At 41.9% G+C, this 27,963-nt stretch overlaps 1 long non-coding RNA gene across 3 annotated transcripts; it reads left to right on the top strand.

Annotated features, from left to right (window-relative positions):
* The first annotated feature begins 396 nt into the window (after positions 1-396).
* LOC130611581 (uncharacterized) lies at positions 397-27,818 on the top strand. 3 transcript variants are annotated; one of them, XR_008975262.1, is made up of 7 exons: positions 397-469; positions 1,388-1,442; positions 11,114-11,279; positions 11,411-11,540; positions 15,267-15,564; positions 20,864-21,042; positions 27,739-27,818. It is a non-coding gene; the product is annotated as an uncharacterized LOC130611581 (long non-coding RNA). The 3 variants fall into 3 exon arrangements; XR_008975263.1 differs by lacking the exon at positions 11,114-11,279 and having other exon boundaries at positions 400-469; XR_008975264.1 differs by lacking the exons at positions 1,388-1,442; positions 11,114-11,279.
* Positions 27,819-27,963: the final 145 nt, after the last annotated feature.

The raw sequence follows: 27,963 nt of genomic DNA on the forward strand, positions 1-27,963 counted from the left end.
GCAAGAAGGGGTGAGGGACTCCTTAATACCTGCAGTTTGGCAGGATTAGTCCTCTCAGGAAGAGCAGCAATGTTAAATTACAATATAGAGGGTAGCCAGTATATGGCTCTAGGTACACCACAGAAATTCTGTGTTTGTACTCTATGATATTTACTTTTTGGGACTGTAATAAAAGCTGATTTTGTCTCTACAGCTGAAGGATCTGAGAGCATTTTTCCCTATGATGTTATTAAAGAAAAGAATATAGCCACTACAAAGGTATTTTCACATTTATTACTAACTTTTTTTGACCGAAGTAGTACGTGCCAGATGAATTATCACTGGCTGTCTGTCCCAGTTTTTGTCACCTAATATCATGACTTTTTGTATCTATCCTTAGGAGATGTAGCTCCAAGACTGACAGGGATAATGCAGAGACCTGGAAGTCAAATAAAAAGCAGAAGTGACTAACTGGCAGGAACAGAAGCCGGTAAGTACTGCAGTAAAAGTGCTATTTAACCTGCTGGCTAATACAAAAAGGTTATTTCTACAGCAACTAGTGGAACAATGTATTTAGCAATTAAATTAATCCAAACAAATAGGGATTTTAACCACATTGTCCTGGCTAAATTCCAGCTTAGGTAATTACATTCTGGCTGCCTGCATTCCCTCTGGTGTTTTCTTCTGGGTAAGTTACAGCTTACACTGCACGTGTGTGTGTTGGAATTGTTATGAGCAGTTGTGTAGCATGTCAGCATCTGGTAGAACCTTTCTGGTAAAAAACCCAGAGGTGAATGCATTTCTGTGGAAGTAAGGAGTGACTGTTTTGTCGTACTTAACCTGTTAGTAGGATGCAACAAATTGCAGGACTGGCATGTTACAGCGATGGCTGCAATATAAACAGATAGGCGGTGGTTAGAAATACAGACTGACAGCCAAGCTGGATTAGCACTTTCTTTCCTCCCCACCCTTCCTGTGTTACACTTTCCTGTGCTTCCTTCTTAAGCTGAACCTTTTTGTTTATGTCCAAGCCAGCTTGAAGTGGCTGCCTGTATTTTTGATCATGTCAGTTCATCCTCCTGGTTCACAGGGTAGCCAGATAAACAAGATGCACAGGTGGAACCAAGAGGTGGCACTGAGGTGAGGAAAGAGGGACTGGGTAAACCAGCTCTGAGACAAAGCATCCCCTCCCAGTAACACATGTGCTGCTCCATCCGTTTTTGGGATATTCAGCTGAGGCTGACACATTCCTAAAGCTCTTCTGGGGAAATGCAATGAAACACTGAATTGAGGTCTAGCTTACATCTCCTACTGTAGCTGATACACAGCAGTCTCTGTCTGTGGCCTTGATACCATTTTGAAGGGCCAGGAATATCACAGTAATTTAATTCATTTTATTGATTGCAAGCTCATTTGGAAAGGATCTTCCCTGCGAAGCTGAAATGTGCAAACACAAGTCAAGGGTAATGTACTGCATTCTCCATGAATTTCTCTTTCCTTTTCCTGTTTCATCTCAGAAAACATGGCATATTTTGTGAGCTGCAAGATGATTAAGATGTAGCTAGCATACAGTGAACAGGTCAGGGAGTCCTTTTTCCCCTCTGCTTTTTGATGTAGCTAAAAAGAAGGCTCATCTTTCCAAACATGAGGCACTAAGAATCCATTCATATAGGTTACGTACAAGGTACAAGTGAGCAAACACACTAGCTTTGGGATGTGGTGTCACCAGGGAAATTCAGAAACAACAGCATTTTAATTGTGGGTTTTGGACAGCTTCACCAAAACACACACATCCTGTTACCATAAGCAGCACTTGGGAGCAGTCTCTTCATGGTACTGCTTTGTAGAAAGTGAGGAGGACACATTCAGCTTCAGCTAAGAGCTGCAGTTACCTGGAGATCGGGCACATGCATACCACTTCACAGGGAGCATCTGAGGGCAGTCAGCTCACTGTTACATGCAGCAGAATGAATTAACAGGAATAATGAGGTCTGAGGCAAAGACGTGGTTCCTTTCACCTAGACAAATGGTCTAGCAGCTGTGCAAAACACGTTCCTTGGGTGAATGAATTAATAAAAATGAACAGTGCCGAGCAGATTGTAAGAATTGCTCTGGATCACAAAGATCTTTTGGTGATTAAGTCAAAAATCTGCAAAATTTAAGAATTGTTTTTATTTATTCATCAAAGGGAAAGCCTTTTCAGCAGGATAAACAGAATACAAATGCATCAGCTTTAAGCTCTTCTTAATGAGTTTAATTTACTTCTGTTAAAATGATTCAGCCGTCACCATTTCTCTACAGTAGGTATTTTGTTGGGAAAACTAATTTGAATGCGTATGATAGATGAACTGCATTGAAAATACCAATTTTTATCAGCTCTAAACCCTTGATCTTAATTAGTTCCACATCTGCTTCCATAGAAACAACAATATGATCAATAAAATACTACAGCTAGCTGCTTGTGCTGAGGAAGTAGGCGGGAGAAAAAGTATTTTCAGTTATTTGCTTCTGACCAGCTTGTGGACACAGGAACAAGTGTACTGTATGGCCCTCAAAGGCATTGCTGGACTTGATCAAGGGCCTCATCCCTGCTAATAAGTACATCACTTAGTGAAGTTCCCTCCACTGTGCATATGGGTAAGATACAGCGGTTGTACCTTTCTTCCCATTGATTGACAACAGTTCTGGTGGGGGACAATGGAAAGGACCACTTCTAACTTTTTTCCATGCAGAGAGGAGTCAGATCAATATCCAATATCTATTCCGTGGGTGGAACACCTGTGTCTTGTCCTCTATCCGCAGGAAAAGGTCAGGACAAAGTGAAGTACAGCTTCATGGTCCTTGGAACACATTTGGGTAATCTCCTCCAGCTGCCTGAGTACTTGTACCACCAGCACTTGCAACACTCTCCCTTTCACACAACCGTATTTGGGATTTGTAGACCTTGTGCTAAACTGTCTGAGGGGTATAAAGTCAAAAGCAATAAATCCTTGACATCTGACTCCTACAGCAGTGCTTTGTAAGCCAAGTGTGTTATGCTATGTCATTTTCAGCCTTCAGGGTAGCGCACTCAGAAGTCCATTAGTGGGCACTCTGATGTACCTTGTTCGAGTCTGAGGTTGAAGGAATGTAATTTAGCCTAAGTATATTGTTAATCAGTGGTTATGCTTGGTTTTTGGAAAACACTTTCTTGGAAAAGAGTTACCTAGAAAGAAGCCATGTTCTATTCAGAAGGGCTCATGAGGATTGGCATATTGTCATGATGGAATTCAGGATAAGGACATAACCATATCACTTAGTGACATATAATCCAAAATGTATTTACCAAGTGGGATGGGCCTGGAGAGTGAATAACAATTTTTATGCTAAGATAAAAATTGCAGTGTGCAATATACCATACTCTGGTTTGTATCATGACCAGTGTGACTAGCAGGTTGAGGGAGAGGATTCTCCCCCTCTGTTCCGCTTTGATGAGACACCCTCCTCTGCAGTCCTATGCCCAGCTCTGGGGGTAACAACACAAGAGGGACATGGAGTTGTTGGAGCGAGTCCAGAGGAGGCCATGGAGATGCTCTGAGGGCTGGAGCAGCTCTGCCCTGGAGACAGGCTGAGAGAGCTGGGCTGGTTCAGCTTGGGGAAGAAAAGTCTTTAAACTGACAGAGGTGAGATTTAGATTAGACATTAGGAAGGAATTCTTCCTTTTGAGGGTGGTGAGGCACTGCCCCAGGTTATATAATCACTTTTTGCTAACCTTTCAGTTATCAGAGTTGTAGGATGTGGGACATCCTCACTTCAAACTTTAGAAGTTTGTTTGCTACAGAAAAGCTAGCGACAGGAAAAGGAGGAATGGTTTTAAACTGACAGAAGGGAGATTTACATTAGATGCTAGGAAAAAATTCTTCCCTGTGAGGGTGCTGAGGCGCTGGCACAGGGTGCCCAGAGAAGCTGTGGCTGCCCCATCCCTGGCAGTGTTCAAGGCCAGGTTGGACGGGGCTTGGAGCAACCTGCTCTAGTGGAAGGTGTCCCTGCCTGTGGCAGGGGGTTGGAACTGGATGAGCTTTAAGGTCCTTTCCAACCCAAACCAGTCTGGGATTCTATGATTTCTGCTCAAAGACACTTACATGTGCCATACTGACACCAGTCAGGGCCTCAACCCTCCTGGCCCAGTTTGGACCAGCACCTAGGGGAGAGAAAAGCTTGCTCTGGCAGATTTATTCAGGTCCTGGCTTGCTGCTTCTCTACATAGCATTTCCACCTCCTCCTTGACCTTCTGCATGGCATCAGGCAGCCGTGGGGAAACTTGTCTCCGAGCTCATTAGGATCCCGTCAACTCCACTGTGGCTGATGTTTTTTAATCCAATTTCAGTCACATTGTCAGTATGATGCCACATGTATTTTATCCATCTATATCTGAATAAATTTTTGTATAAACCATGATGACCTCTTGGTATGTTGTATGCATTTTTAATGCATTGAAGTACTCTCTGTTAAGAGATACATAGTGCCTCTCTATACAGAAAGAATGTTTTACTACTCAGGGAGTTAACAGTTGGCTTAGTCAAGCACAAGAGGGCTGTACCCTACCTGTCAGAGATATGGATGTTTCCAAAGAGGTGAGAGTAATTAATAGTCTAATAAGAAATGTCAAATAATTCTATGAAGAAGGATAGGGGAATGAGAATGAAACTCAGAAACTCAATGAATCCTCAGGGAACCTCCCCTGTAGAAGTGCAAACCTCAGCCTATTTCCCCACACTTCAAATGCAAGTGAATGTATGAATGTAAGTCAGAGGTAAAGCACTGGTAGAAAACAGGAGCCTTGGCTAGGAGTCTGCAAGTAATAACTTGAAAAGCTGAAAGTGTGAGAGACTTTTCTGCAGACAAGGTAAGACACATGCTTTGCAATTGTGTTTATATGCTTTGGACTTTAATAAATTGATACTTGCATTTGAAGTCTTTTTAACCTGGTTGAAGTTCTGAGGGGTTTCAAGATTATTAGCATCGAGGTATCCCATTTCTGTTAGAGAGAGACCTTTGCAGTCATTGGGGTACTGGTATTTTGTTTGTTTGTGGCTTTTTTCCCTTATACTTCCTTAAATTTCTCCAGGGTCACCAAGCAGTAACAGCTCCAGGCTCTAGAACCGCTTGGGATGCAGGGGGTGGATGGAAGAAATGCCTGGTGAATACAGCTGTTATCCAAGTAAGTATCCTGCTGTATAGAGAAATAACAGAAAAAAACATCAGAAGCCCGAAGGTCCTGAGGGAGTCTGACACTGACAGATAGTGGGTTTGATCTCAGACGTGTAAAAAACCCAAACCAAAAAAAAACCCCAAACAAATTAAAAAATAAACCAACCACTTGGCTACAGGCTCTGTGCTGCATTGTCCTGGGTGTTAGTGACAGTGTCCTGCAGCTTGCTGTGTGTGTGTGAACACAACCATCTGGGTTTTTCACAATACTAATACAAAGCTACTTACTGTTAAACATTGTGATCCTATTGCTGTTAATAGGTGGGGCAGGGGGTTAGGGGGCATGGTTGCAGTGGCCACAGAGGGTGCAGACAGATTTTAAGATGCATATTATAATTGCCACAGGAGTACCAGCACCTGCCAATGCAGATAGTGCAGAAACTCAGCTCTACTGTGGTGCTCTTTGTCCACCACTAACAAGAGCTAGCTCTTTTTTCTCCAAGAGCCGAGAGGACTGTATGGTTTGAGACAGGATGTGATAAATTGCCCGGAAAACTATTTTTTTCTGCTTTATGTATTTTCCCTTACAGAATTCCCCTGGGTGTTTTTATTTAAGCAAATGAAAACTTAAAGGCACTTGTATATGTTCATGTTTCAGTGAGTGCACTTATCTGGATTATTAGATTCTCTCCTCACTCCTTCATGGAGACAGACACACACACACAAGTAGTTTACATGTGTGCATTCAGGTAGGGCTGATGACAGTTTCTATAATTAAAGTTGCCAAACGCTTCCTGTTACAAGAAACTGAAACAGGGTGTTGTAGCTCTCCAAAACATGAACTTTGAGGGCAGGGTTTTCTGTAACAGGCCCATACAAATTATGTATCTATATATAGTAATTTCAGCAAGAATGTTCAGTTGGTTTACAACTGAAACATGACAAAACGAGGTTTCCTTGTCTCAAAAAAGATTTGTGTCATTAGAAGGCTCTAGTATTTCCACTTTCAGAGTGAGGCTTCCAAATATGAACAGAGAAGGGAGTTTCTGTTAGGGATGCTCCTGTTGTTATATCTATTAAAGGAAAAAAAAAAAAAAAGAACAAAACCCCACAAAAAACTCCACATTTCCACTGTCAGTCAGACTAGAAGTCTTTGAAAGTAGCTGGTTTGCTGGAGTTCAACAAAGTTTGTAAGTTTGACAGCTAAGTCTTTCAAAGCTTCTGCTTGGATGGGTCATGGTTTAATGCAGGACTGAAACAGCCTGCCTGGTAATTACATATAATGTCAGGCCTGTGTGCTACCAACAAAAGAAAGGATTTTATTTCCCCTGTCCAAGAAGGAAAGCCCCTGCTGGGCACCAATACCAGAAATATGACCCCTTCACAGGAATGAGAGCTGGAATTTGCTGAGGAAGCAGGCGTACACTAGTGACAATGTGAAATGAAGTGAAAGGGCAAAAGCTTAAAGTGTAGAGGTGGCAGAGGGAAAGGAGGAAAAAAAGTTTGAAAGCAGTGAGGAAAGGAGATGGAGACTGCTGGGCAAGATGAACAAGAATAACATAGTTGGGGAGAGAGAGAAAGTTTGTGTGAAGAAATAGAAGAGATTGCAAGACTGGTTGGACTAGAAAAATGGAAATTAAATTAATGGAGCAAGAGACAGAGAGAATTATGAAAAACGCCTAAAATACAAAGGGTGGTATTAGAATCATAGAATCATTAGGGTTGGAAAGGACCTTAAGATCATCTAGTTCCATTGGTAGAAACATCTGAAAGAGGAATACAGAGGTGATGCTGGGGAACTAGTAAGAGCATTTCAGACCGGGAACCAGCACGAGAAGGGAGGATGAAGCTGAGGGAAAGGAAACACAGACAAGGTGAAGAGCTGGCAGAGTAGAAACCAAACCAATTTGAGAAATGATGTGATGAACAAGAGAAAATATGTGGGCTCTAATAGAAAATCCTGTCACTTATTAGTTGCTAATTTTTGTTTGTCATAAACAAGGCATCCAGAATTAGTGTGTTTTCCCCTTAATCTAATTTCCTTGTATCTGTTTCCCTTTTGTAGCCTGGGAATGTTTCTGTCCCCTAACCTCAGAAAAGTGTTGGGAAGATAAATGGTATCATGTTTGTGAAGCACTCACACTAATGATGAGCACCACAGAAACACCCAAGAGGAAATTAATAAATCTGTCTTCAGAATCCCATTTGTAAATGTGCAGTAAATAAGGCCTGGGGCAATATGTTGAACAACAAGCAGAAAGCAAAATACTGGATTGCTGCTCATTAAGTGAGCATAGTCCATTCAATGCACAAAAGGAGGTAGGAAAAATGCTGTGGAAAAAGAAATATGCTTGTATCATCAAAGGCTATTTCATAAGTCACACAGAAAAGAGAATCTGAGCTGAGACAGCACTAGCAATCTTAATTCTTTCCTAACCCTAAGAACGTTTGTCTTTATGACCTTAATAATGTTCTCTTAGTATTTTTGTGTTTGTGAAGTTGCATATGTATGTAGCATAAAAGGTTGTCTCATGAAGCTTGAAAAGCACAAGAAAGCAGTATGGTTTAAAGAACAGATTTCTGTTCTGTTCAAGTAGCACAAAACCAATTTCACTGTTAGAATGAGATCTGAGATATGTAATTGCATGTTATCTGGCATGGGCATAATTATAACTGTACTATGAATGCACTAATCTCACTTTTCATGCCCATCCAACCTTCTCTAGCACACTATTCCATTGCGAATTTACAAGCAGCTTTAACATGCTAAAAGGAATGAGCCAGGAGTAGTCAGGATGCTTTTTCCTAAGTTGTATTTTGTTTATAAGTAAATATAGGATGGAGTTGAAATGGCCCCTTCTTAATAAAGTGATGTTTGTAGTTCTACAGATATTCACTTAGTAGTCCTACATTCCCTAGCAGACTGAGCTGGATTCCTCTGAATTAAGGATATGAAACGTGTACCTAGTGTTCTAATTAAAGCTGAAGGCCATTCATCTCTCTAATTGCAACAATGCCCTCCAGGATAATTTCATCCCAAATGTACCATTCTTCTTTTGCCTGAACAAGTGACTTAAAAACCATCTGGAGCCTTACCAAGCACCGAGAGAAAAATTTATTGGCTGTGATATCACACCGGAAAACATTGGAGAAAGCTGAAGAGGTCAAGCAAAGTGGTGAGGTATTTCTATTGGGCTTCTGGAAGTATTGACATCTAATGCCTGAACATTAGCGATCAAATCATCTAATTTTGCCCCCAGACTAATAGAAGTCATGTGTTAGTAAGCAAAGACTTTCTAAAATGCTCTGTAACCTTTGAGGCTGCCAAGTTTTTTCTTCTTGAGGGGATGTGAATTAGTGAGTGAATTAGGTCTAGGAGCAGGATGAGGAAAGCCACAGAGTGCAGTCAGTGGATCCAGCCTCAGTGAGTAGGATTGCTGGGGCTGGGTTTTACAGACCCAGCATACTCTCTAGACTTACATTTTATTTGCACTTTGTAGGGCATAACCTGAAAATCTAAAAAGAACAAGAGTGTGCTTCTTGATCCTTTGGAGGTTGAGTTTATCACTGTCAACAGTATTTTACATATCTGAATGATTCATTTTAGTCATAGGGTACATCACTGCTGAAGATTAAGTGACACTAAATATCACTTACTTGGCCTAAGGACAGGCACTAAGAGGCTTCAACTTTCATTTAATGTGTTCTCTGGAGTGAGAATTTTCCTTCTGTGGTCTACCAAGCTATTAGAAACAGTGGGCACAGCATTGGAAAGGAAAAGAACTAAAGAGCTTTAAGACCTCAGTAAGGGAAACTACAGTTTGTAGAATATGAACTTGATGTTTCTGTGTCATGTATTTTCTGTCTCAACTAGTCACGTGCTGCTGCAGCAACATGTCAGAGTTGAATTGAGATATAAATCCTGAAAGAGTGGTAACATCTCCTACCCACTGATTTTACTGAGAATTGAGAAGTTACCAACCAAAACCTTTGGAAAGTGAGGTTTTTTTATCACACCTAGTTTTCAAATGCAGAAAACGTGAGAATGCAAACATGTTTTTTTTCGTGCAATTTAGTGTGGCTTTTAAAGAAAGAAAACAAGAAAAAGAAAAAAGGACAGAAGCTGTGGTCCATTTGAATTCTGGCATTTCGGGGGGGTGTGGGGGGTGTTCTGTGATAAGTCCAAAATGGTTCATATGTTACTAGCAGCCAGATCCTCTCTCTTTTAGAAATCAGTTTGTGCTTCATAGCACCATATGAGGTGACAGAAGGGATGAGGCATAAATGAATACAAACCTAGGTACAACTTCGTAAGATCTTCTCTCCCTCTTTTAATCTGTTAAGAGCTAAAGCTTGAAAAGCATTTTTCAACCCAGACTTTCTTTTGCTGGAACACATTGAAAATCAATTTTCTCCATTGACAGACCTTGTGCACACCAAGAATCCGATTTGTTCTTATTTTTGTGGCTAAGATATGGAGATTTATGACTCCAGAAATTCTTAGTGTATGTGGAGGCTAAATTTCATGCTGTTTCTGGGGTTACTGTGTCCCCCAGTACACTGAGAGATGCAGCTAGTGCCACTTCAAGTGTCCCTAGGCAACTACTTGCAAGGTGACATCCTGCTGTCTAGTAACAGTGGCAAAGGTCTTGCAGTAATGGTCACAACACAAAATAAAGAAGGAAATGGTGGAATGATGGTGAGGAAGGTCCTGCACAAACCTGTAATCACTGACTATACCTTCCTTTGGGGGAGAAGAAAAGGAAGATGCTTGCAAAAGGCAAACTAAAAGGGGAAAGAAAATCAACATTCTCAGCCTCCTAATGAAGATTTTGTGCAGTTTCTCTCCTATATCTTACCCTGGACACTTACCCAGGAGCCAGATGTTGGCTCTGGTGGGACAGATCTTTCACACTGGTAGAACCTGGGAGTGTTGCATTAAAAAAGATAGTAAAATTTACATTCTTGAGAGCTATTTATACCCTGGTTCTGCAAGATACTCTTTTCTTTGTCTAGTTTATATACCTGAGTACTCCTATTAAGATCAGTCTACTTAGACATTTAAAATTAGGCTCAGAATTGGTACTTTGCTGAACCATGCCTTCAGTGAATGAAAACAACATTTGGCTTTACAGTTGCTGATTTTTCAAAGCCTCAGTCAGGGAAAAATAGATCATTAATGTTTGTCTTGTTTTTGTTCTGCAGTGAACAATAGGCTTTAGCAACAATCTTACTGGTTCATGTACAGTTATGATCCCAAAATAAGGTCCAGGTTTTAGTCACTGATACTCTTTGTACTGTAAACGTTTGATAGTGAGATAGTGAAACTCTTTATCTTCGGGCAAATTGCAAGAGCAAACTTCAAGTAAATTGAAGTGGGATTTTTAATGGAATCTATAATCTGTCTAGAAAGGTACATAGGAGTCCAGAAAAATGCAAGATTGAAAAGCATGCCATTTGTTATAAATAGAATGGCTTTCCTTAGACACTGTTTCAGATCTCTCATCTTCTGCTCAGACAGATGGAGAGAAAGCTTCAACCCAAAGCAGTATCAACATCACTGCACGGGTCAAACATATGAGGGCAGGTAGGACCAGAGAATGGTTTACAGCTGGCACACAGCAGTCCTGTTGTCTCTGCTGGTGCCAACTCTGTCCTATTTCTCAGTGAATGTGTTGCTGCCGCTATGATGCCACCATGATGCCTGGGGGAGGATGTTGTTCATATTTGGTTGATGAAACAAGATATGTTAGTTTGCCCCATCCCTACTTATTGCTGGATTCCACCCTAGATAATCTGATGCCATTCCCAGAGCATACACTTGCAGTTCTCTCGAGTTCAAGAATAAAAAATACCAAGTATTTCTGCTGGAGAGTTACTGTGTTTGTCATTTCCTTTTTCTCTACTAAAATACCAGAAGATAACTGTATTTTTTCCTTTATAGTCATGTATGATCTCCTGCTCTTCAAGGGCAGAGATCACTTGTGTGTGAGAAAGAGAGAGAGCAATTGCTTATTGATGTAATGGAAGCAAATGATCATAATGTAAAGGGCAGGTAAATGACAGCATCCTTCTGAAAGATATGCAGAACCTCTCCTGCTTCTTCTGAGGTATTTGCAAATGTTGGCAATTAGTTGCCCTAAGGTGAGTTTGAAAATGCACTACCAGAGTGAAAGTTCAGAATATGAGTAATTAAGGAAGTCCTTATCGCTGTTCTCGTTTTCTCTCTCTTCTGTTTCAGTGGTGTTTTGTCTCCTCTCCACAAACATGACAAGAGCCCTGAATGCTGATAAAGCAAAGCTTGGCAGAGTCCCAGGCAAGCTATCTTCTTCTGAGACTGCACTCTGGTGAGCTTCTCACTTGTTTTGCAGGTATGTGACGATTTTCATAGGCTGGACTGGTCACCTTTATTAGCAAATGAAGAGAATTGGGATTTCTAATTATGGTTAAGCCTGTATTTGCATACTAGTATTATATATATTTAAGAGAGCTTTTCTAGGCAGACATAAGCTCATTCTGCTTGTGCTCCAAGCCAACATATTGGTCTGTAGGAGAAGAGTTTATTAGTTCAGGCTGGTGCCTTAGTAACTGTGGCTACAGGGTCTTGGTGTGAAGTACACAGCAAATAATTCACCTGCTGCACAGGCATAACTTCGAGTGTCCAGAGTCACATCCTTCAGTATGACATGAGTTACCCCTATGGGAAGGCAGTGACTCCACCTTTGTCTTGTTGCATTTCCAACCTGGGATACCTGTGCACTACCAGTGTACACCAAATGCTGGTGCCTCCGGAAGAGAGATCTTTCCCCTCAATTGGAGGACAGCCGTGGCTTGAGGTTCTCTTAAATTCAGCGCAACACTCTCAAATACAGATGATATTAGAGGCATTTTGAGAGCAATTTCTGACTCATTGTTTATAACGATTTCGTATTAGTTTTGGTTAACTATTTTGAACAGTTTATTGCACAGCTGAGCAAATTAATATACAGGGCATTGCACTACTTACAGCATTAGAAATTTTCAAGGGAGTAACAATAAATAGCTAATAGGTAGTGACTTCTCATCCACTAATATAATAAAATTCACCTGAGACCTGAAAGTTGTTGTAGAGAATCAGAGATTCAGCTAGGTTGGAAAAGACTTTTAGTATGTTATACAGCACCTTAGTGGTCTACGCTTAGAGGGGAGAAAAAAGAAGAAATAATGAGAGGCCAATAACTGATTGATGACTCTAGTTCTAAATAAACCAGGCACTTGTGGGGCTGAGAAAGGTTAGGCATTCCAGAAAAAGATTCTGGAAGGCCTTGTAAGAATTCTGTCAGAGCAAGAAGTAAAATCCAAGCATCCCATGTCTAATCTAGTACATTTTTTATAAATACTGATTATTTTTCCATCGCTATAGCTTGTATTACTGTTTACAGTATGTTTCTGCACAAGACCTTATGTATGCTTTCCTCTGCAACCTGTATATAAATCAGAATGTTCAGATCCCAGATCGCTTTCACCTTTCAGACCCATTTTCAGATATTCAGCAGGACTGCTTGATAGCTTTCTATTTAGCCTTGTTTTGCTAGTGTCCCGCAGGAAAGCCTGTGTCACTCTGAGGCATCCTGACAATGCCTGAGTCATTCTCTGTTTCACATTGCACTGAATCATTTGTAAACCACTTCACAAGTCATTGTTTATTTTAAAAAGTTAGTTTAAAACCCCCCACAAAACAGTTCTGCCACTCAGAGGGTTATATCCAATAATACAAGACTGGAGCACTGGCCAAACTGTTTGTATGTGATAACTGGGAGCTAAATCCACACGATCTTCTTCTCCTCCCTTTGTTATACCCAGAGTCTCTGTCTAATCAGTTGCTTTAGAATCAATATTTACAATAAAAGCTCATTCATGTGTTGTTTTCTAGTCCTTGACAAGATGACAAAAAGATTTAAAACAAAACAAAAAGGAATGCAAAGTGTCAGAATGACTTTCTGGATCAATGAACTTTCTTGCTAAAAATGCATTAATGCTTTGGGACACACTGTGTTTACAAACACCAGGCATTTATCTGACATCCAGATAGCAGAACTCTACTTGTGTTTATCAGCAAACTTGGGGAACATTTCTATTCCCTAAAATTACATTAAAAAAAAAGAGAATATTAACCAAGTTTGGTCACCTGTCATTTGGGGCACTCTGTGTATTATACAGAGCCTGCAAACTCAAGGCAGTTTATCGCAGTATTTATTTTGACTGATGCTTAAACAATGCTTAATATTGCCCCTTCTGATGGCCTAGTAATGTGCTAACATATCAGAGAAAGGGTGTGGTGTAGGAGCTGGAGCAGGCCAGAACAGAATACACAGTTCCAATACAATAGTCATTCTTCAGAATGCACAGATAACTTCAGGGAATCAATTAACATTTTCTCTGTGCATCCTACATGCAAAGGATAATGATTATAAACCTAACAGAAGATAAAGACTGAAACCTTCTTGCCTGTTGGATATTAAACTGGACTCTCACTACTTAGGAAATCTCTGTGCTCTAAATAGCTCACCGTCTCCATGGCAATGTGCAGTTCAGTTTTTAACTTTTCAACACATAAAAATGGTAATTTATTTGTTTTAAGCACTCCTGCAGTTATCGTGGCTATGAAAGCCTCAGGATCGGGTACTTCCCAGGAGCAGTGGAACCATCAGGTTAAAGACTGGGTTAACTGCCAGGAAGTGTCTGACCTGAAGGTCATTGCTGCCTAATTATATTATTATTTCCTGGCAGCTCAGTTTGTGAAGTAGCACTCAAAGCATGAGGCAGGCAGCACGCTTGGAGCATTCAATGAAATTTGGTTTCTTTTGTTCTCGATGTTAAGGGCTTTTGTAAATGAATGCAGCCTGTGATGATGTAGAGGCATAATAAATCCTGTGCCCAGAGTGCCTGACTTTCACAGCTACTACAGTTACAAGGATTTGTGGGGTTTTTCCTAATTTGTAATAAGGGTGCACATTGTCACCTCCTTGAGGACACAAAGCAGTAAGTTTGTATTTTCAGCCTTCTTTCTGTATTATTTAATCCTTTGATCCCTTGGCTCTCTGCTGTAAAAAACATTGGCCTTGAGACTGTCAAAGCCCTCCCTGGTGAAGTGCTAAGCATTTTGGTTTCAATCCAACAGAACACTCAGGCAGATGTTCAGCTTTGAGTATGCAGGTAATTTTTACTGGAGACTAGAAAAAAATCCCTTGTCCTAAGAGACTTCTGCGATTTTCTTGCCTAGAACTGCAACATTTATACCCATGGGATTTAACCTGCGGATCAGCAATCCCTAAATTTTCATCTCTGAAAAGAGCTTGAGAGAAATTCAGCTTTGCTTGGTATTTTGGCTAATAATGAGGTTGGCACCCTTCACAGATTTCATACAACAGTAAGTGGGGTACTGCCATGATGTTTTAGGAACAAAGGCACTGGGAATGCTTATTGCAAATTCAGACTTGCTTAGGACCGGTCTTTAAGGTGTACAAATTGTGAATAAAAGGGTTAATTAATTCCCACTAAAATGACCTTCATCAACACAACCCTTCTTACCATCTCCTCAACTGGCGTGAGCTAATGGCCACTCATATGTCTCAACCACAACAGTAAATACATTCAAACTAAGAACTTCAACATGCTTAATTGTCTTCCTGAAACTCACATAAATCCTTGGACAGTGGAGGACCAGAGTTTACTTTCAAAGTGTGATCAAAAGGTTTGTAGATTATGTTAAGTTACAAAGTGTAGTTGGGGGGATGGGGGGGAGGTGTTAAAACTGATTCTGGGAAATGATTATTTTGTCACTTGTTCCTACAACATGCTTGGCTTTTCTGTGTAGGGATTCTCCAACTGTGATTCACAGACCAGCACAGGGAACTCTTCTCTGGTCTGTATAATTTGTCTGGAAAATTAAGATGTGGGATATTGAGGCTGGGAAAGGATTGGTAATAGTGTTGATTACTGCCCTTCATAGCACCAACAAACAGAGTGAGCACTGTAGAACAAGTCACATCCGTGGAGTTCAGCGATTCCCCATCCGTTGCCATCACATTGTGCAGCTTTCTTTTGTTCTCCCCTAGGTATTCAGTCTTCCAAAGCCAGGAACATACATCTTCGGGAGATAAAGTTGCAACAGAATTTTGAATAAACTGAACATGGAAATGCTTCTGGCTCAGCTAACAGAATGACGTAGTGGCCTTGGAGAATGACACCATCTGCAGGCTGGCACTGCGGGAAATGAAGATGCGGGATTAGAAGGGTTTTGAACATGTAGGAAAATGATGGAGAAACTGCTTTGAAATGCTTACTCACGTCCTTCAAATCTTCAAGCTGGACAACAGGGAGATATGTATGAGCTTTAAAGAAAAGTACTTCCCAGTGAGTATGTTTACTTTTATTTTTATAATTAGCCTTATTGGAGAACCAATCCCGAGACTTCTGGGCTTGGAGGGAGTCTTGTCATCATCACTGATCAAAATAAGGATTCGGGTTTATACCAGTGTAATAGTGCAAATCCCAGCATAAGGGATTACAGTAGGACTCCTAATGTAATCTTGAGTGTTATTACTTGCATCTAAGAAAGTAAACCCGTTCCTCCTAAGGAGACAGGAACCATAAAACCTTCTCATAAGGCTGGAAGGGGCATCCTAGAATAAAATAATTTACCATGGATTCACTGGGAGTGTTCAAGGCCAGGATGGACAAGGCTTTGAGCAGCCTGGAATAGTGGAAGATGTCCCTGCCTGTGGCAGGGGGTTGGAACTAGATGAGCTTCAAGGTCCCTTCCAACCCCAAAAGTTCCATGAGTCTATAATCTTTTTCTCTACTAGTTTGTTTCTTTGTTGAGGTTTTTTAAAACTATGATGTTGTGATGAAGTTCTCTGGCACCAGAAGTCATTCTTTTGCCTACAACGAGAACAGAATCTGGCGTTTCATCCACTGGAATAGCCAGATACCATCACGGAGTTTTCTGGAAACAAACTCTATATAATTTACAAAGAAATAAACAAGAAGTCTGGTCTTTTTGGATAGTGTCCTGGGTTCAGCAGTAGCAGTCATTTTTTCTCCTCCTTGGTAGCTGATGCAACGCTGTGTTTTTGACTCTTGGCCTGGGAACTGGGTGCTGATAGCACCAATGTTTTTAGTTACTGCTCAGATGTTTGGTCTGGCCAAGGACTTTGTGAGCCTCATGCTCTGCCAGGGAGGAGGGAAAGCCGTGAGGAAGCAGAGACAGGACATCTGACGCAAGCTAGCCAAAGAGGTATTCCATACCATAGCACGTCATGCCCAGGATGTAACTGAGAGTTACCTGCAAGGGCTAGTTGACTGCAGGGTTGGACTCGATATCGGTTGGTGCTTGGTTGGGCTGGGGGGGCAAGTTATCAGTCGGCAGGTGGTGAGGTGTTGTATTCTCTTCCCTTGTTATTTCCTTTATCATTATTATTATTGGTGGTAGCAGTAGTGATTTGTGTTATACCTTAGTTACTAAACTGTTCTTATCTCAACCCGTGGGAGTTGCATTCTTTTGATTCTCCTTCCCATCCCTCCGGGAGCAGGGGGAGGGCAAAAAGGGGGGGAGTGAGGGAGCGACTGCGTGATTTATGGCTGACTTTGTTTAAACCACAACAGATAGATACAGTGAAAGGACATATATGCAAACATATTAAAACAGTATCAGAAAAGCCAGAAACACGCTACAGCTTTTAAACCTATTCACTGAATTTAAATGGCTGTGGATATATCATATTAGAAAATAGGCACAAGCAGAATAGAGGTGGATCCATATCAGCACACAGAGACACTTAGAACACTTCTTCACTGCAGGATTCCATTCCTGTACCTCCACTCCTCAGTTTTGGTTTCAAGTGGTTCTGAACAGAATTGTATTTCTATAGACATGGCAGTCATTTACAATTATTTAAGAAATGTTGCAAGGAAACATGCATCTCTGGGGTGTTCACCTTGTTTCCCACAGCCAAACTGGTAGCTGTGTGGTTTGTGTCTTGTGCTGATGCGAGTGCTTGTAAAATCCTAATTCGTAACTAAATCTCATCTGTAGAACGACACAGGGGTGAAACTTGGGTTTTGGTTATTTGTCACTGTTCCTCATAGCAACTGGAGGGACATCTCCATTTTCTTCCTCCCCTGCCCAGGTTCCAATATACATGTGTGTTCACAGACCAGTGAGGCATTTGTGATGAGTCCATGCCAAGGCGTCAGTCAAAGACCTGGGAAACTTGCAAAAACACCTGTTCTTGTGTTGGGCTAATTAACTTTTGGTGTATTTGTAATTGTCCCTGTTAGTTAGAGGCACATGTTAGGAGCAGCACTAAAAAGACGGTAGTAGAAAAAAGATAAAAGGGAACTTTAAGAACTGCCTGTATTTGAAAATATAATCAAAATTGTTAACCAGAACCACAACGAACTTGGCAGGGCACTCAGCACACTCAAACCTGTGGTGGTTAGCATCACTTCAAGATACTGCTATGCCTAAGCTTGACCAGCTGGAAAGACTGTGAATTTGACCACCCCTCTTCTCACCCAGTGCTCTATGCACAGCCAGGCAGCATATGCTGTAGCATCATGGGTTTTCTCCTGAAGATGTGCCCTCAAGTTCTAGGCAACTGTGAGTGGCAGCCATAAAAAAGGCACTGCGATCAGTTTAGTATCCTGACCTGGCACAAATGCTAATGGCAGATGCTGGTGCCCTCTAGTAAGGAAATAGCTGTCTGCTCTGGATGAATTTACTGGAAAAAAAGGAGGATCAAATTCATTTTCTACTTGATGTGTGCATAAATCAATTCCAGTCCACATAGAGCAAAAGGAAATGGGCTGTGAGCAAAGTAGACCAACATTTCAGTTTATAAGTCACCAAAATGATCACAAATCATTATGATCACTGTTTACTCTTCATAATTACAGTTGTGAGTTTGACTCGAATCTCAGTGAAGTCAAAACAAGGCATACAGTGATTTCAGTGTGCTTTGGATAGGATGAAAGACAAAATAATTTTGTGTTCCATAGAGCAAAATATGTAATATGCCCCAAGACCTTTCTCGTGAAACATTAAAGCATATGAGTAACTCTTCTCACATGACAGTTCGGCTATATGAAGATATGCAGCTGCATATGCTACCCTCCCTTAGAGCAGCAACCCAAGTTCTGTTTCTTCACTGCCACCTTTGGTTATTTGTAGCTTGAAAATTAATGTAAGTATTAATATAGAATACAAAAAGAAATGAGGCAATTTATAAATGACTTCTTTCTCTGAATGTTACCTAGAAATTTACAATTCAAGGCAATGAAGTACAATTGTAGAAATGAAATTAACTGCCCACTTGCACGATTCACTAAACATATTTCCACAAAAGCAAAACATATTTGTCTTTTGCTCATTAAAGGCATATTTTTTCTGACCATGTAATAGTGTCCCTGCTTGGACTTTGCCCAGTGCTTAGCCCAGCTTTACAAGGATATTATACCCTCAGTAGCTTGCTGCTGACTCCCTGAAGGTACGTTTTCATGGATGGTGTTTTCCAAAGCCTGTCCAAAATGTTTCACGACTAGCTTCTGTTCCATGTTCAGCTGAGTCAGAATTCCAGCATGTGCAACACCACTACCAGAAATACAAATAAAATGAAATGGAAAGATAAATATGTTTGTAGGAGGAGCAGTCAGCCCTAGCATTAGGGTGTGTTGCACATTCAGTCAAAAAGAATAACCCACTACATGCACAGAATATGACATGGCTTTCATGAGTCATAAAAACAAGAGTAAGCACAAAGGGTTCTGTTATTGCCCTGAATGTAGATGAGGACCTGGAAAAACATTTACAATAGATTTTCTGGTGTCTTTAATGGGTGGCATTTCTTTAAGAATCTCTACTTTCTTTCTCCTCTATTTCGTTCAAGGCATGGCTCATATTTTATAGCTCAGGAGTAGCAGGCTGTGATTAAATTTGTATATGGTGGTTTTTTTAAGTCTTAGGTATGAAAAAGAAAGAAGAACAGAAAATATACAGTCTTTTTTCTGCTCCTACGTAGTGACTCAGATTTGTTATACTTAATCATTTCCATTTCATCAATGTAAGACTGACTGCTATGGCATGGTATGTTACAGGGTAGATAATAAGATATGCACTGTTGTCATTAGCTTTAAGAAGTCAGGGTGATCAGGAGTCACAGAGGTTAAATTTTATCCTTTCTTCAGAAAGCAGTGGCTTGACTGCTACCCAACTTGAAGCTTAGACTATTTGTGTATGCAGTAGATTCATACGAACCTTTTGCAACAAAAAATACAACTGTGCCAATTGTAATTCTGTGAGATCTACCTCACCCATTCAAACCCTGTATTAATTAGGCTTAAACTGTCTCTTGTGATTTGACAAGGCAATACTGAAATCACTTTTCTCAAGTCAGTATTCCACTTCTTGGTGTCTCCAATTAGTACTTAAAAAAATGGAAAAGAACACTGCACAAACAGCTTTAGTGAATATGAGTATTTTTCACTGGAATATGTATGCTTATGATGAAAAAAATGCACAGCCTTCAGGCAGAACTGAGGTTCACTGTAAAGCTTTCTGCATATAGATACAGAGAACAGAATTTGGAGCTCTTTGTACAAGCTACAGCCTGTACAAATACAAAATAACCACCTTATTTTGCCCATTTAAAATTGTTCCCCAGTTCCTATATTTCCTTTGCCCCTAGCCTTGCCTGTGCAGTTCCAGTGGCCAGTCCCATGGTCCTGCAAAAGCTAAGAGGAATGGGAAGAAGTAATGACAGAGTTGGCAACATCTGAGGCCATTAAAGTGAATCCATAGCCTAGGCAGAGCTTCCTGCCCTACCAAAACTTTTAGAAGCACTTCTGTTCCACTTCCTTTGCCCAAGGAAGTTGTGGCTGCCCCATCCCTGGCAGTGTTCAAGGCCAGGTTGGACAGGCCTTGAGCAGCCTAATCTAGGGGGAGGTGTCCCTGCCTATGGCAGGGAATTAGAACTGGATGATGTTAAGGTCCTTTCCCTAACCAATCTCTGATTCTGTGATTCTATGATCTGTGTATTTGGGCTTAGCCCAGAAACCATCAGCAAAAGCTGCGAGAAGAGCAATGATTTTCCACAGATTTCAAAGAAGCCCATCTTTCGGGTATTGCCCTGTAGGTGTCCTGGGTCATAGGAAAATAACGCTGCCCCAAAACCTCTTTTGGGGGGGGGGGGGGTGGGTTTGGGGGGGCAGTAGGGAAGCAGAGCAGTGCCGTAGGGGAAGCAGGATGTTACAGTGCTGTCTTTTGGGTACCTTGGTGAGATTCCTGTCGCAAATCCTATAAAAGTCATTGCAAAGTTGTGTGACCACATCCTCCTGCAAGGGCTTCAAAACCTGCTTGTTTTATGTCACCCTAATGAAGCCTGTTGTGGTTTAACTGGATGTTTATAGATGATGGGAGAAAGACTGCTTCATTAAGTCACCTAACCTTCTGTGAAGTGTTACAGCACAAGCAGAGCAGTCATAACCCTGCTGTGACAAATCAAAGCCTAATGAGTGAGCAAGAGTATTAAGGATGTGTCCCAGAGCACGGTAACTCATTACTGTAGCTGCCTGGCTTATACAGCAGCTTAGGAATCCTCTGTCCCTGTTTCCCATGCCTGTGGTTAAAATGACATTTCTTTGTGTTTCCTTATAGATGACACTGCCCTCAAACGGTAACATCAATATCTGATCTGCCAGCAGAGTGGCTGCCTTACACTTGACCCTGTACCTGCTCTACCCAGGTGGCACAGAAGACAAGCTGGAACTCCTCTTTGCTGGTTTCCCCTCCCCAGATTGCTGGAAGGTCAGGCTGAGGTGCCCCACAGCTGAATGGTGAGTGATGAGTGAACCTCATGGAAGCTGCCTGGCTTTCTGTGCCATTACAGTTTCACTTCACTTCTTGCATTCCTTTTAAGTGCAGCTGGTTTGAAGACGCATTATGATTCTGTTAAAAAGGACTGATCTTCTGATAGACCATACCTTCATGCTACAATTCTCTTGTCAGGAGTTCAGATCCTGTTTTGCACGAGTAATCAGAAATAGAGGTACTCTAACTTTGCTTTAAGTAAGCATGCCATAGGGAAGTGAGAGGGAAAGATGCACTCGGCGGTGAGAGGGGCATGAGGTGGTGTTGCTAAGGGGCTGTATGTGTTCAAGGTGCCATGTATGCAGTCTTGGTTGATGACACAAGGAAGAGTTTTCCCTTTTATACATGTGATGTGTTTGCAAAGCCACGCTAAGGGGGTTGTTGGATAAATTCCTTTGTATCGCTCAGAACTGTGTGTAATTGTCCAGCTACTTAGTCAGCATTTTTTATCTGCTCATTTATAACACCTAATTCATTTATGATTCAGTTAAGAATATATGTTGTTTCACCAGACCATAATCCTCTGTCGCTTAGTGTCTTGTGGATGAAGTAGAAAGGAGGCTCTACCAGCTCTTGATGTATCCCCTTTTGCAACAAGTGGAGAACACTAAACACGAAGCTTTCCGCTTGGATGGGATGTTTCAGTGGAGGTTCAACCACTCATCTCTTACCCAGAAACGCAAGGTTTCTCAATTTTTTTTAATTAAAACAATACCTTAATTTTAAAGCTGAGAGGTCAGACTGTGCCATCGGTTTAATTGGATTTGACTGTGGCCACTTTAACGTTCATTTGTCACAGGAAAGGCAGATTTAGGGTGATTTTAGTCAGTCTTAAAACTCGCAAACAGAGGAGAAAAGGGTTTCTGGCGCGGTGAGTGCCCCAGGACCAGCACCAGGTCCCGGCCGGGCCTTTCCCGGGGCCGTACCGACCCTGAGCTCGGGGCGGGAGCGGCGTGTGGCGCCTCAGCTCGGGCGACCGTTCCCACAGGAAGCGCGGCGGGAACAAGAGGAGAGCTGGGCCCGTGCCCACGGGAAAGGGCTCGGGGCTGGCGTCCTCTGGCAGGGAGCTCAGGAAACAAAGCCCTCTGCGCCGGCCAGGACGGAGCTCCCTCGTGAGCGGGCGTCTGGCTGTGGTGAGTGCCAGAGCCTGCCCGGGATGGCGGGGGTGGCTGTGTAGGGGTGGCCAGGCTGATGGCTCGCTCTGCGCGGTGGCGGTGCTGAGGGAGGAGGTGGAGCGGGTGAGGAGTGTGAGGGAACGTGAGGAGGAGATTGACTGGTGGAGCCACACTCAGCGAAATTAAGGTTCCCTACCCAGTTGCCACCAGTCAGATGGGGGGGACCTAAGAGGCAGGGTGGGTTGGAAACAGGTATTACTCCCAGTTTATGTCACTTTCCCAAGTACCCCTCTACAACAGATTTGGGGTCCTGGTACTTGAGGATCAAGAAAACGAGGAAGATGATGGTGAAGTAGATAAAGGATCATCCAGGTGATGGATCTAGGTGACCAGCAGGGCCTGGGCAGTGATCATCCCCCTGTGCTGGGCACTGGTGAGGCCACACCTTGAATCCTGTGTTCAGTTCTGGGCCCTTCACTACAAAAGAGACATTGAGGTGCTGGAGCAGGGCCACAGAAAGGCACCGGAGCTGGTGCAGGGCCTGGAGCACAAGTGTGATGAGGAATGGCTGAGGGACCTGGGGGGGTTTAGTCTGGCAAAGAGAAGGCCCAGGAGGGACCTTATCGCTACCTGACAGGAGGATGGAGTCGGGAGGGGGCTGGTCTTTCCTCCCAAGTAACAAGGGATAGGACATGAGGAAACAGCCTCAAGATGCTGGATATTAGGAACAATTTCTTCCCCCAGAGGGCAGTCAGGCATTGGAGCAGGCTGGCCAGGGCAGTGGTGGAATCGCCGTCCCTGGAAGCGTTCACAAACCGTGTAGACAAGGCCGTCAGTGACATGGTTTAGTGGTGGCCTTGGCAGTGCTGGGGGAACAGTTGCACTTGATGATCTTGAAGGGCTTTTCCAGTCTTGTTGATTCTATGGTTCTGTAGGTTAGGGAGCATCATTGAGGACCATGGCCAAAGACACAATTTAGGGAAAACTATCCCCAAAACTGCCTCTTCAAGAGGAAAATGAAAACAAGCTGACAACAATATGCCTGATGTGTTTGAGGTTCAAAACCTCACTCTTGTGAAAGCTTTTAACTTTTTGTTTCCAAATGCCAGCTGAGGCAGCCATAGCTATCAATTTTTTTGCATCCTGTACAGTGGCATCACACATAATAAGAGGAGAGTGGCAGTTAAGGGGTTTGTTCTCCCCTGGGACGCATCAATGGGAGTACAGGCTCCCCTGATTTGTATTTCATCCTTAATTGCTTCTGAAATCACTTTGATGTGCGTAAAACCGTATCTGTTTCATGTGTCATGGAATCAAATTCTTGCTCAATGTATTGCTGCTTATTTTTGGACACAGAGCAGTGAATTTTTGCATGCAGAGTCATCTTGCCAAAACAGAAAAAAAAATCTATAAGAATTCCTAGGAAATACATTTTTTTCAGTTAGCAGCATGCAACTGATACACCATAGTGAAGCAACACAGTGACTGTGCTATCATGGTTCTTTCGGTGGGTAAAAGAAGAAAGTCATCTAAGATCTGTGCCTTGCCATTCCTCAACAGATTTCTTTAAAAATAGTTTATTTGGAATGGTTTCAGTTCTTGAGGCATGAAGCAGAAAGATCTATTTTGGGAAATTAAACAGTTTTGACAGCTGTTAAAATGACTTGTAGGTTGTCAGTGTGGTACACCTAAGCTGCAGGTAACAAATCCTTGGATACAGTCCGAGGCTTTCAGTACTTTTGGTACAGCAGGGTTTGTCTGGGGTTAGGGTGTACTCAGGGGGAATTCAGGATTGATCCCAGATGGGTACATAAGCTCTGTCTCCTTTCTGGACACCTGCAGCCCTGCTCTGTTAATTCCTGATACAGGAGCAGGGAGGCTGGCATGGATCAGGTACAATGTATCGTGCTGTTCTGCCTTGAATGGTGTGTTTCTAAACTGCCTCTCTTTTCCTGAATCACCCTACCCTAGAAACACTTCTATCAGTGCCAACTGTATAATCCCCACAGGGATGAGAACAGCATGGGAATAATACCTAATTAAAACTGCAGTGAAGTAGGTCAGCTAATACTTCACAAACAACAGCAAGTGCTTGAATTGTTAATAGTTCAGAGTTCTTGTATTTACTCTGAGCAACAAAAAAATTTGTATTTTGCCTAGAAACACAAGGAAAGTGCAAGTGGAAAACACTTGCCACAGTGGATTACAATGATAAATATTCATGGCCTTCAGTGAGTGCTGTACCTTAACTCCTGTCAGTACATTCAACAGTGAATTAATGCTGTTACTCCTATTCTTTTTCAAGATTGCAAGAGGATTGCCATAAGAGGGTTAAATAATGCAAGGTGAAAGAACAGATGAGAAAGCCCTGCTTTCAGTTGCATGAAATAAGACCATTGTAAAGAAATATAATCCCACTCTCAAATGCTACAATTGCTTATAATATCATAGGACTGTTTTCAGAAGGCCTGGATTCAGACTTTAGCCAAGTCTTCTGAAGCTTACTGGTCTGCAAAAGTGAGATACAGAATCACAGAATGGGTTGGGTTGGAATGGAACTCATCTAGTTCCAACTGCCACAGGCAGGGGCATCCTCCACTAGAGTAGGTTGTGGCCTGCTGTTGTATATTCTATTTACTCTGCTTTCCTCTGATTCTTTTACCTGAGATTCATCACCTTTTTGCCTTTGTCCTAGGGTGGAAGTAGCAAGAAAAGTAGCAGCATTTTCAGTTTCAGTGGGATCAAGGAAGTGCAGTGACTGATGAAATTTGTAATCATAGTGTTTGAAATGTTAATGTTTTTAAACTCTGGGAAAGAACACGAATTATTTGATTAATTGTTTGCAATGTCTAGCTAAATGAAGAAAGGTCTAGGGGCTCCCCAGAAACAGATGACCCCATTATAGTGCAACGCAGCAGGCACTTTGCAAACAGACAACCCCATTATAGTGCAATGCAGCAGGCACTTTGCATCTGACCATCTCTGCCCCAACAGTCTTGCAACTTACCCACAGTGGTTTCATATGAGAAGCAGGTTTCCTCACTTAAAGCTGCTGTGAGCCCATGTTTCAGAGAAGAGCCCTATTTGAGCAGTGCACAAGTATTTGATGTGATAAAAAAAGCCCCAAACCTTTAATTTCATTTATAAATATCAACAAATCAATCTAGGACAAGACACCATAAGTTCTAGGTATCGCTTTTTATGCATCTGTATGCATATAAATACAGTTCAGCACAGTTGTGCAGAAGATACTCTTTCAGCAAAGCTTTCAGGTGGTGGGGAGTTATAATCCATCCTCTTACACTATCTAAACAGCAATTCCTCAATGACTAACCCACTAGAAACATCTCCCCTAGCCTTAATGATGCCTCTTGCCTTAAACACACTTCTTAAGTAGCCTTTGAATAGAGGGGGACCTCACCCCTGAGTCCCTAGGAAGTAGGCAAGAGGCTTACAGCAGTCTGGGCTAACCTCTACCTTTCTAGCCAGGTAAGTAGGTGATTTACTTCTGCTGAGTTGTATGGCTCCTTCTGGTGTTTTGAAGGACATTCTCATGCCTTTCTTTGCTAGAGGTTTTTAAGCCATGCTGCAAACCTGGCACTTTGGTTGTCATGTGAGGTTTTGGAGCCTGGTGATCATGTATCAGCTAATAGGATTTTGTGGTTGGCTTAAGAAACAAACAAGACGACCCAAACAAAAACAACAAAAAAAGAGTTGCCTTTGGTAACTTGAAGAAGGCCAGACTTTGATCTCTCCACTGCTTAGTACTTGATTGTTTCATTTAAATGGTGCAGATTCCATTTGGAAGAAAAGGGGATTGAGCCTTAAAGAAGCTGTCAAATGTTGGAGCTTGTTGAATTCTCAAGGTGAGAAGCCTGCATTGTACCAAATCAGCACCTGAGAAGCCCATACCAGGGAAGAGGGAGTTTTGCTAAAAGTCGATCGGGGTTTTGCTCTCTCCTTTGTGACCTGAAGTTACAGCTTTGGTCACTCTCTATTCACCCAATATTTGATCTACCAAAATAAGAAAGTTCCTAATGAAGGAGGGGAAAGCAGTGAATTTAGAGTTGGGTTAGATTACCTATCCAAGCTGGAGGCAGAAAGTTGTCCACACGGGTAGTGACTGAGTTTTGTTTGCTGTGAGAAAGCACAGGCTATTCCATTAGGACTAGCAGCAGTCTTTTACTAGGGGTGGACTGGCCCTGGCCCTGGCCCTGCACAACTCCTACCAGGTTGCATATGTGACAGGAGTCTCTATCCAAAGCCACAGAGAGCTTCTGCTGGAAAAAGAAATCTATTCTCTGAAACACGACCAGGACAAGGCAGGAGGCATATGGCAAGTAGCTCAGTCAAGGCAGTTTTGGGTAGGTACGAACACTGTAAACAGTTGAGTAGGTAGACATCTTGTGAGCATAGGCTGCTTCAGATTTTGGCAGCTACTCAACAGGGATTTTCTGAATCGCTGTTTGAATTTAGGAACCTCAGTGTACTGCATCCTCTTTTAGAATCATAGAATGGTTTGGGTTGGAAAGGACCTTAAGATCATCTAGTTCCAACCCCCCTTCAAGGACACCTCACTCTAGACTGTCACCCAAGGCTCTGTCCAGCCTGGCTTTGGGCACTGCCAGGGATGAAACATTTACTACTTCTTTGGGCAACCTGTTCCAGTGCCTCACCACCCTCACAGAAGTCTTAGTCCTGAATCCTTCTGGTCTTTGAGTCTTCATCTGTAAGATGATGACTGCAATATGCCTGCAGCCATGGCCGTAGTGTAGTCTGGGCAGGTGTTAGCCCACAACATCTGGAACTTTAAATTGAACATATAAATATAGTAACAGTTCTTGCAAGGTCTTGGGACTGAAGTGTTTATGTTTAGTTAAAATGACCCACATTTAAAGTGAACAAGATTGAGCTATTCACACCCTAATGAGAAGAAATTGCCTCGGCCAATCACAGTTTGCTAGCCATGTGCCTGTTTTATAAATGAGATTAATGACTCAATTTGCAGCAAATGCTTCAGCAAGGAGAAACTTATTTTGTTATACTAATTGTGTCACATATATGCCCCCAAACACCAACTGTGCAGAACTGGATTTCCCTGTGGTGATCAAGATGGCTGGCCTCTGTGGTTTTAGTAACGCCGCTGCTCCCATTTCTTTGCAGCAACTGATCATTTTGATGTTTGTGTTTGATACTGCAGCATAAATGCTGGTGTTTATAAGAAATTATCATGCACTATAATCCTCTCCATTAGTGAAAGGACAAGAGCTTCTCTCTAACGTAAGCTGTTCAACCCTATTTTCCCCATTGTCATGAGTAAAACTCCAACATTATTTATTTAGGCATACAATTAGTTTTTAATTGTAATGAAATAATGTATCATTGCCAGAGCCTTTAATTTGCTTGATAGTTACTGTGATTTTAATGGCTTTTTAAAAAACTAACATCCATTTATAGGGTGTAATGTATTACTTTTAAGGAGTAAATTAATTCAGAGAGTTTCATCACATTAATAATTACACCTGCTTTTGCATTTCTTCCTAACAGGTTTGTTAGGAAAACAGGATTTACTGACAATGGACCAGCATCCACTGCCAGTGTAAATTAACTTTGCCACACAGAAATCTTGCTTTATACCAGCTGATGTTCTGCCTCAGTTTGTCCATTATTCATCCCTTTATTCTGATGTCGGATGCAGTTGTCCTCACATTTTTTCATGCTTTTTACATTGTTACAGTTTTGATGTCAGTGGAATTGCTCAGAATTCAGAGC

The sequence above is a fragment of the Pezoporus wallicus genome, unplaced genomic scaffold (assembly GCF_028554395.1).
Source record: "Pezoporus wallicus isolate ANWC-B61680 ecotype Strahan unplaced genomic scaffold, APGP_CSIRO_Pwel_v1 contig_3267, whole genome shotgun sequence".
NCBI lineage: Eukaryota > Metazoa > Chordata > Aves > Psittaciformes > Psittacidae > Pezoporus > Pezoporus wallicus.